Source organism: Sturnira hondurensis, unplaced genomic scaffold (assembly GCF_014824575.4).
Source record: "Sturnira hondurensis isolate 20B ecotype Veracruz unplaced genomic scaffold, ASM1482457v3 Scaffold0007228, whole genome shotgun sequence".
NCBI lineage: Eukaryota > Metazoa > Chordata > Mammalia > Chiroptera > Phyllostomidae > Sturnira > Sturnira hondurensis.
This window is the reverse complement of record NW_028079859.1, coordinates 10,620-21,238: the sequence shown is the minus strand read 5'-3', so window position 1 is coordinate 21,238 and position 10,619 is coordinate 10,620.

Genomic DNA, 10,619 nt, shown 5'->3' with positions numbered 1-10,619 from the left:
ATTTTGGAGGTTAAACCTTTGTCTGAGGTATCATTGGCAAATATGTTTTCCCAAGCTGTTGTTTCTCTTTGTATTTTGATACTGTTTTCCTTAGCCATGGAGAAGCTTTTAATTTTTTAAAAAAAGATTTTATTTATTTATTTACCTTTAGAAGGGAAGGGGAGAGGGAGAGAAACATTAATGTATGGTTGCCTTTTGTGCGTCCCCTGCTGGGAGTTGGCCTGCAGGGAACCGGCCTGCAACCGAGGTATGTGCCCTGACTGGGAATCGAACCGCGATCCTCTAGTTCGCAGGCCTGTGCTCAATCCACTGAGCTACACCAGCCAGGGCAAATTTTGATGAGATCCCATTTGTTTATTCTTTCCTTTATATCCCTTGCTCTAGGGGACGTATCAGTAAAAATATTGCTGCGTGGAATATCTGAGATTTTCTTGCCAATGTTCTCCTCTAGGGCTTTAATGGTTTCACGGCTTATATTTAAGTCTTTTATCAACCTTGAATTTATTTTGGTGTATGGTGTAAGTTGGTGCTCAAGTTTCATTTTTTTGCATATAGCTGTCCAGTTCTCCCAACACCATTTGTTGAAAAGACTGTCTTTACTTCATTTTATGTTATTGCCCCCTTTGTCGAATATTAATTGACTGTAGAGAGTTGGGTTATTTCTGGGCTGTCTGTCCTATTCCAATGGTCTATGTGCCTGTTTTTATGCCAGTACCAGGCTGTTTTGATTACAGTGGCCTTGTAATACAGTTTGATATCAGGTATTGTGATCCCTCCTACTTTGTTCTTCTTTCTCAAAATTGCAGCTGCTATTCGGGGTCTTTTATGGTTCCATATACATTTTTGAAGTATTTGTTCTATGTCTGTGAAATATGCCATTGGTACTTTAATAGGTATTGCATTGAATCTGTAAATTGCTTTGGGTAGTATGGACATTTTGGTGATGTTAATTCTTCCAATCCATGAACACGGTATATGTTTCCATTTGTTTGTGTCTTCCTTGATTTCTTTCTTCAGTGTTGTGTAGTTTTCTGCATACCGGTCTTTTACCTCCTTGGTTAGATTTATTCCCAGATATTTTATTTTTGTGTTTGCTACATTGAATGGGATTTTTTTGTCTTGATTTCTGCTTCTGCTGCTTCATTGTTGGTATACAAAAATGCCTTTGATTTCTGGATATTGACTTTGTAACCTGCTGTTTTGCCAAATTCATTTATTAGTTCGAGCAGTTTTTTGGTAGAGGCTATGGGATTTTCCATGTACACTATCATGTCGTCTGTAAACAGTGACAGTTTTGTTTCCTCTTTTCCAATTTGGATGCTTTTTATTGCCTTTTCTTGTCTGATCGCTGTGGCTAGAACTTCTAATACTATATTGAGTAGAAGTGGTAAAAGTGGACAACCTTGTCTTGTTCCTGATCTTAGTGGAAAAGCTTTTAGTTTTTGCCCATTGAATATGATGTTGGCTTTAGGTCTTTCATATATGGCCTTTATTATGTTGAGGAATGCTCCCTCTATTCCCATTTTTCTGAGTACCTTTATCATAAATGGGTGTTGAACCTTATCAAAAGCTTCTCCCACGTCTATTGATATGATCATGTGGTTTTTGTCTTTGCTTTTGTATATGTGGTGTATTACATTTATTGATTTGTGTATATTGAACCATCCTTGCATCCCTGGGATGGATCCCACTTGGTCGTGGTGTATGATCTTTTTGATGTATTGTTGGGTGCGATTTGCCAATATTTTATTGAGGATTTTAGCGTCTATGTTCATCAGCGATATTGGCCTGTAATTTTCTTTCTTTGTTGCGTCTCTATCTGGCTTTGGAATTAGGGTGATGCTGGCTTCATAAAAAGAGTTGGGGAATTTTTTCTCCTTTTGGATTTTTTTGGAATAGTCTGTGAAGAATAGGGGTTAGCTCTTCCTTAAAAGCTTTGTAGAATTCTCCTGTGAAACCATCTGGTCCAGGGCTTTTGTGTGATGGGAGTTTTTTGATTACTTCTTCAATTTCATCTGCTGTTATTGGCCTGTTCAGGTTTTCTGCTTCTTTTTCATTGAGTTTTGGAAGATTATATTTTTCTAGAAATTTGTCCATTTCATCTAGGTTTTCAAATTTCTTGGCATACAATTCTGCATAATAATTTCTTACAATCTTTTCTATTTCTGTGGTATCAGTTGTAGTCTCTTCTCTTTCATTTCTGATTGTGTTTATTTGGGTCCTCTCTCTTCTTTTCTTGATGAGCCTAGTTAAAGGTTTGTCTATTTTGTTTATTTTTTCAAAAAACCAACTCCTGGATTCATTGATCCTTAGAATTGTGCTTTTGGTCTCTATGTCATTTAATTCTGCTCTGATCTTGGTTATTTCCTTCCTTCTACTTGCTCTGGGCTGTCCTTGTTGTTGTTCCTGGAGTTCTTGGAGGGGTAGGGTTAGGTTGTTTGTTTGAAATGTTTCTATCTTCTTTAGGTAAGTCTGTATTGCTATGAACTTCCCTCTCAGGACTGCCTTGGCCGTTTCCCCTAAGTTTTGGGTTGTTGTGAGTTCATTTTCATTTGTTTCCAGAAGCTTTCTGATTTCTTCCCTAATTTCAATCTTGACCCATTTGTTGTTTAATAGTATGCCATTCAATCTCCATGCTTTTGGGTGTTTTGGGTTTTTCCTGTGGGGTTGGTTTCCAATTTCAGGCCCTTGTAATCAGAGAAAATGGTTGGTATGATTTCAATTTTCCTGAATTTATTGAGACTCGTTTTGTGTCCTATCATGTGATCTATCTTGGAAAATGTTCCATGTGCATTTGAAAAGAATGTGTATTTAACTTCTTTGGGATGGAGGGCTCTATATATATCAATTAGGTCCATTTCATCTAGAATGTCATTTAATGCTGCAGTATCTTTGTTGATATTTTGTTTGGAATATTTGTCCATTTTAGACAGTGTGGGCTTAAAATCCCCTACTATAATTGTGTTGCTGTCAATATCTTTATTGAGGTCCTCTAGAATTTTCTTTATATATTTGGGTGCCCCTGTGTTGGGTACATATATATTTATGATGTTAGTGTCTTCTTGGTGGATTCTTCCCTTGAGTATTATGAAGTGACCTTCTGGGTCTCTCTTTATGGCCCTTTTTTTGAAGTCTATTTTGTCTGATATTAGAACTGCTACCCTGGCTTTTTTTCTTGTCCATTTGCTTGGAAAATTTGTTTCCATCCTTTCACTTTTAGTCTGTGGTGGTCTTTTGACCTGAGGTGGGTCTCTTGTAGGCAGCATATGTGTGGGTCATGCTTTCTTATCCATTCAGCTATTCTATGTCTTTTAATTGGTGCATTTAATCCATTTACTTTTAAGGTTATTATTGAAAGGTACTTATTCATTGCCATTTGTGTACCTGTGTTCCTCTCTGTCTCTCTCTTTTCCTTCCTTTCCTTAAAGCAGCCCTTTTAGTAATTCTTGTAGAGCTGGTTTGGTGGAAGCATATTCTTTTAGACCTCTTTTGTCTTGGAAGCTCTTTATTTGGCCTTCTATCTTGATTGAGAGCCTTGGTGAGTACAGTAGCCTTGGGTGTAGGCCTCTGTTTCTCATTACTTGAAATATTTCTTGCCATTCTCTTCTTGCTTGGAATGTTTCCATTGAGAAGTCAGTAGCCAGCCTTATTGGGATCTCCTTGTATGTTACTTCCTTTTTCTCCCTTGCTGGCTTTAGGATTTTCTCTTTGTCTTGGAGGTTTGCCATTTTAATGATGATGTGTCTTGCAGTAGACCTCTTTGGGTTCCACCTGGTTGGGACTCTCTGCGATTCCTGAATCCGTGTGACTTTATCTCTCCTCAACTTAGGAAAATTTTCCATTATTACTCTTTCAAGTAGGTTTTCTATCCCTTGTTCTTCTTCCTCTCCTTCTGGTATTCCTATTATTCGGATATTATTACGTTTCATGTTGTCTTGCATTTCTCTTAAAATCTCCTCATTTTTTCTGATTCTGTTTTCCATTCCTTGGTCTGTCTGGGAGATTCTTTCTATCCTGCCTTCTATTTCACTTATGTGATCTTCCACCATATCGATTCTATTCTTCATACCTTCTACTGTGTTCTTCAGTTCAGAAATTGTATTCTTCATTTCATCTTGGCCTTTACTGATGGTTTCTATTTCCTTTTTCATGATGGTATAGTTTGCAGAGAGTTCATTGTAGCTCCCCTGTAGTTTCTGGTAGCTCATTGTAAGCTCTTTGAATTTCCTGATAACCAGTGCTTTGAATTCCACATCTGATAGTTGGCTTGCCTCTATTTCATCTAACATTCTTTCTGAGACTTCCTCCTTTTCTTTCATTTGGGGATTGTTTCTTTGTCTTCCCATTGTTTGTGTTGCTCTTCTTGTTGGCCTCAGCTTCTTAAAGTGATCTGTTCTGATTCCCTGGGTTTATAGTGTGAACTTCTGTGGTAGGATGCCTGTGAAATTCAGTGGTGCAGTCTCCTGCAGGTATCTTGGTGTTCTCCGCTTCCACCTACTCCTCTTGTTGGTTCCCAAATCATCAAATCTTTTCTTCTGATCTCCCTAGCTGCAGCAGCCTGAGGGGCTATTAGTGTGGCCTTTTTCTCGTCTCGGTGAACTTAGTTGGTCTCTCCAGTGCCCTCCCAAGATCCAGACTGGGGACACTCTCCTGTGCCCTGCTGAGAGTAGATTTTTTCCCCAGGCTTCCCAGCCCGGGCCTGGCGTGAGGGCCTGTGCTCCCATCCAGGCTTTCCTGGTCTCACAGGGTTGGGCTTGGACCTTTCCCAGTGCTGTGGCTGCACATACAGGGAGACTCACAATTCTTCCAAGCTTGCAGCCACAGCCTGACTCCCGGTGCTTCTCAGTCTGCGCCCAGCTGGGTAGGGATGGAGCTGGCGATTGGCGCTCTTTCAGGGGCCCTGCCAGTAGCCCGCAGCTCCCCGAGACTGTAGGAGCACAGGCTCAAGCCCAGCACTCTCAATTCTCCAAGCTGGCAATAACAGCCTGACTCCCGGTGCTTCTCAGTCTGCCAGTAGCCTGCAGCTCCCCATGACTGTGGGAGCGCTGGCTCAAGTCCCCTGCTTTTGGGAATGTGTGCTACTGGGAATGCACGGCGACTCCTACATCCCCAAGCCGGCAACCACAGCCTGATTCCCGGTGCTTCTCAGTCTGCACCAGGCTGGGTAGGGAGGGAGCTGGTGACTGGCACTCTTCCAGGGGCCCTGCCAGTATCCCAAAGCTCCCCGAGACTGTGGGGGCACCAGCTCAGGCTTCTGGGAATGCTGGGGCGCTCAGTTCCCCAAACCGGCAACCACAGCCTGACTCCATGGGTTATCAGAGCTCTCTGGTTTGCTTCCCAATGCCCACTCCTCTCTCTGCCACTACAGGCAAATCAGTCTCTCCTGGTGTTTTCCAATCTGTGTCCTGCTGTTTAGAGAGGGTGCCGGTGACTAGTTCTTTCCCTGGGTTGTTGTTGCCCACCCTCGGCTCTCAGAGAACAGGGCGACCCAGTCAGGGCCCTGGCACAGCCCGGCAGAGGGCCTGCAGCCTCTGTGCTGTTCCCTTGTACCTTGTTGATCTGTGGTCGTCTCCTCTCCTCAACCTCTGGTCATTCAGTGTCCGCTATACTTTCTGGGGTCCTGCCTTCCTATATGCTGGGTCCCCGTTGGGTATTTGCTGCGCTCCTCTGCAGAGCAGCCCGGTTTTTCTCCGGCATGTGGAGGGAAGCGAAATCCTTTGTCCTACGCCACCGCCATCTTCTTCTCTCTCTTCCCAATTTGTATTTCTTAATCTCTATGCCTTTTTGTCTGTCTCCTGACCCTTTTCCCATCCAGTAACCATCGGAGTGTTCTCTGTATCTATGATTTTGTTTCTGTTCTGCTTGTTTGTTTATTTTTCAATTATTGGTGGATGTGTATTTATTATCACTTTGTTGTTTATGTAATTTCGCATATAGAGCCCTTACAATTTTATAACTTTATATTCCATATAATTTCATATGAAGACAGTTTAACATTTCATATAATAATGGTTTGATGATGATGAACTCCTTTAGCCTTTCCTTATCTGAGAAGGTCTTATTTGTCTTTCAATTCTAAATGATTGGTTTGTTGGATAGAGTAACCTTGGTGTAGGTCCTTGCTTTTCATCACTTTGAATATTTCTTGCGATTCCTCTCTAGCCTGCAAAGTTTCTTTTGAGAAATCAGCTAATAATCTTATGGGAACTCCCTTGTAGCTAACTAACTGCTTTTCTCTAGTTGCTTTTAAGATTCTCTCTTTGTCTTTAACCTTTGGCATTATAATTGTGATGCATCTTGGTGTAGGCCTATTTGGGTCCATTTTTTTGGAGACTCTCATACCTTCTTGGATTTTTATGTCTATTTCCTTCACCAAGTTAATAATGGCAGGAAAGTTTTCCACTTTTTAAAATATATTTTATTTTTTAAATTTAATTATTGTTCAAGTACAGTTTTCTGTCTTTTACTCCATCTCAGCCCCACCCGCAGTGCTCCCCACCTTCCGCCCATTTCCCTCCCTCTGCCTTAGTTTTTGTCCATGAGTCCTTTATACTTGTTCCTGTGAATCCTTCCCAGTTTCCCCTGAAATTCTCTCCCCTCTCCCCTATGGTCCCTGTCAGCCTGTTCTCTATTTCAGTGTCTTTGGTTATATTTTGTTTGCTTGTTTGTTTTGTTATTTAGGTTCCTGTTAAAGGTGAGATCATATGGTATTTGTCTTTCAGCACCTGGCTAATTTCACTCAGCATAATGCTTTCCAGTTCCATCCATGATGTTGCAAAGTGTAGGAGCTCCTTCTTTCTTTCTGCTGCATAGATCTCCATTGTGTAAATGTACCATAGTTTTTTGATTCATTCATTTACTGATGGGCACCTAGGTTGCTTCCAACTCTTGGCTATTGTAAATTGTGCTGCTATGAACCTTGGTATACATAGGTTCTTTTGGATTGGTGTTTCAGGTTCTTAGGATATACTCCTAACAGTGGAATTGCTGGGTCAAAAGGCATATTCATTTTTAGTTTTCTTAGAAAATTCCATACTGTTTTCCATAATGGTTGTACCAGGGGCAGGGAAGTTTTCTGTCATTATTTTTTCAAATAGGCTTCCAACTTCTTGCTCTCTCTTCTCCTCTGGCACCCCCATGGTGCAGATGTTGGTATACTTGAAGTTGTCTCAGAGGCTCCTTAAACAATTCTGATTTTTTTGGATTCTTTTCCCTTTTTATTGTTCTTATTGGGTGTTTTTTGCTTCCTTATATTCTAAATCTCTGATTTGATTCTTGACCCCACCCTCCCTACTGTTGCTTCCTTGTAAATTGTTCTCCATTTCAGTTAGAGTATCCTTCATTTCTGACTGGACCTTTTTTATGGTTTCCACACTTTTTTTTTTTTTTTATGCAGTTGAAGTCCTCACTAGTATCACTGGGCATCCTCATAAACAGTGTTTTGAACTCTGCATCTAGCAGGCCACTTGTCTCCATTTTGTTTAGTTCCTCTTCTGGAGTTTTGCTCTATTCCTTCATCTGGGCCATGCTTCTTTGTCTCCTCATTTTGGTAGCCTCCCTGTGTTTGTTTCCACATATTGTGTAGAGCTGCTATAACTCCTTGGCTGGCAGCGTGACCTATTGTAGTAAATGTCTCATAGGGTCCGTGGCACAGCCTCCCCTATCACCCAAACTAGGCACTCAAAGTGTGCCCACCAAATGGGCTGTGTACAATTCCTTCCTTCCTGCAGCTGAGCCTTGATTGCTATTGTCTGGTCAATGGGAGTGATTTATTCAGGCCAATCAGCTGTAAGGACTGGCAGTGACCACTGACCACCGTGGGGAATCAGCTGTGCAGGGATCCACTCTACAGAGCAGAACTTATTTCAGCAAAGTTCTGATTCTGGCTGAGTCCACCCCTTGAGCGTGTCATTTGTGGAGGTGGTTCGGTGCTAGTGCTCTGACGTGGTCTGTGGGTGTCCACTGGGTGCGCAGGTTCTGGGGCCTCCCAGGAGGTGCAGGCCAAGGTAAGCCAACTTCTGTGTTCTGTCCAGGGCCACCCAAATAAGCTACAAAGCACTTTACTGTTGGCTGCTACTTCTGCTGGTCATGGAGGTGCCCAAGTGAGTTTGAGCTGTAAACCAAGGCCAGCTGCAGCTAGTGCCAGGCTTGGGGCCACTTAACAATAGGACAGGCCATGCAGAAGTAGATGCTATTTGCTTGAGAAAAATTGGGAGGATCTGAAGCATGAACCAAAACAAGCCATCTGGAAACAGAAAAGCCACTGGAAACAGAAGGGGTGAGCCCAAAAGTTGGTTGGGTCATATAACATCAGGGAATTACCAAGGCAGTGGGGGCGGGGGTGAGCCAGTTTGATGGAGTCTCAGATATGGTACCCACTTGCTGGCTCTTGGTTTTGTGAGGAACAATGGCCTCTGCCAGCACTTTGGAAGAACTCTTCCTCCCAGTTCTTGCCCTGATGCTGGACAATTCAGTTTCTCCCTGTTGCCATCTCTCTGATGCCTTTCATGCTGCTGCTCCTGTGTTGGAACTCAAAGGTAGTGAGTCTGAGTAAGTTTGTGTGCAGGCCCTTTAAGAGGAACTGCCTGAGACTCTAGCATTATGTATTCCACAGCCTCAGTCCCCACTGGTTTTTACAGTCAGAAGTTAACACTTATCTCTCTGCCACTGAAACCCTGGTCTGGGACTCCTCACTCTCATGATTTCCCTTCAAGTTTTTGCCTGCCACATATGAGTGTGGTACCAGCCTGTTTCATGTCTCCACCCCCTGCTCAGGTCTAGATGTAGTTTCTTCTTTAGTTCTGTAGCTGTAGGATTTCCATTCAGCTTGATTTCTGATGGTTCCGAATGATGGTTTTTCTGTAGTTCAATTGTAACTTTGATGTGGTTGTGTGAGAAGGTGTCCTGTGTTTACCTAGGCCTGCGTCTTGAACCTCCTGATGGAGTGTTTATGCATCTTGGTGGCAGTGACAGCTACAGGAATCTCATGATAATATGCTATGGACTGAACGTACATTGTACCAATGTCAGTTTCTTGGTTTAGATATTGGACTATCATTACACTGAAACGCAACCCTTTTAGGAAACTGGGTGAAGGGCACACATGACCTCTTGGTAGTGTTTTTGCAACCAACCCTTTTAGGAAACTGGGTGAAGGGCACACATGACCTCTTGGTAGTGTTTTTGCAACATTCTGTGAATCTATATTTATGTCAAAATAAAAACTTAAAAATAGAGAAGCTTCCAAATAGATAATAGATGTCTCTTTATTTCAAACCAAGGTCCTTGTAGGGGAAAAAAGACTAGCAGAGTGATTCCTCATGGTTGGGGGTTCTTTTTATATCAAAAAGTTGTAACAACCACCCTTAAGGAGGTTTCCATAAGAATATGAGTAATGCCATGCAAATAGTTAAGAAATAGAATTGTGAGTTTTATAGAAGTTAGTCAGTAGACAAAATAGGGAAGAAATCATCTTGATTAGCTGCTTCGTAAATCAGATAATCTAAGATATCAGTCACGCTTAAAACAGGAAGTCTTTTTAACACACAGAGACCAAGGTCAGAGGCACTCTGCAGCTGGGCTTGCTGGTGTCTGCACCATGAGAATGGGATGTCTGAGGTTGCTGCCAGGTAGGTACAATTATAACCACAACAATGGTTAACCATAACAATGACCATAACCATAACAATTGCCATAACAATGGCACTGGATGACTATCTGGGAACTCTAAAGCTACCTCAAAACACTATTTCCAGTTTGAGAATTTTCTCTGTTCTTTGATTTATTTCTGGTTTTCCTAGTACCTCTATAAAGGAAAGCAGGGAAGAAATTTTAAGAAGGATATTAACTCAATTATACTAAATGTTGAAAGGGAAAGTCAGTGAAACTTATTACTAGGGCAAACTTGGGGTCTTAACAGAGTTTTCTCATTTTACCACCAGATTTGCTAGAGAAAAGGAATATATAGCAGATCCTGGAATAATATCATGTTGTTCAAAGTCATTTCATTATAACATTGATAAGATGCTCCAGGAATCTAACTCTTGTTTAGAACGACTAACCTGTGGTCAAAATGGTTTCATTACATGTCATTTTGCCACAGTTACAAGAACCTATCACTTAACATTCAGTAAGAACTTACTGTACATATAATATTGAGAAATGGGCTTATAAAATAGTAGACATTGTGAAATACAAAATATGCAGGGCAGGCTGGCAGGCTGGAAACCCAGGGAAGACTTCACGTTGCATTTCAAGTTCAAAGGCAGTTTGGAGGTAGAATTCCCTTCTTTTTTTGAGGAGGTCAGTCTTTTTTTTTTCTCTTAAGGTCTTCAGCTGATTGGATGAGGCCCACCTGGATTATGGAGGGTCATCTGCTTTACTCGAAGTCTACTGATTTAAATTTAATCTCATGTAAGAAACACCTTCACAATGCCATCTAGACTAAGGTTTGACCAAACATCTGGGCACTGTGACATAGTCAAATTGACATATAAAATTAATTGTAACACAACTTAGATTATTTTTTCACAAGTGTGTATACCCATTTACTTTTTCAGTAGTGCACATACCCAAACTTTGTGAAAAACTCTAATTTTCTAAAGAAAACATTGTCATTT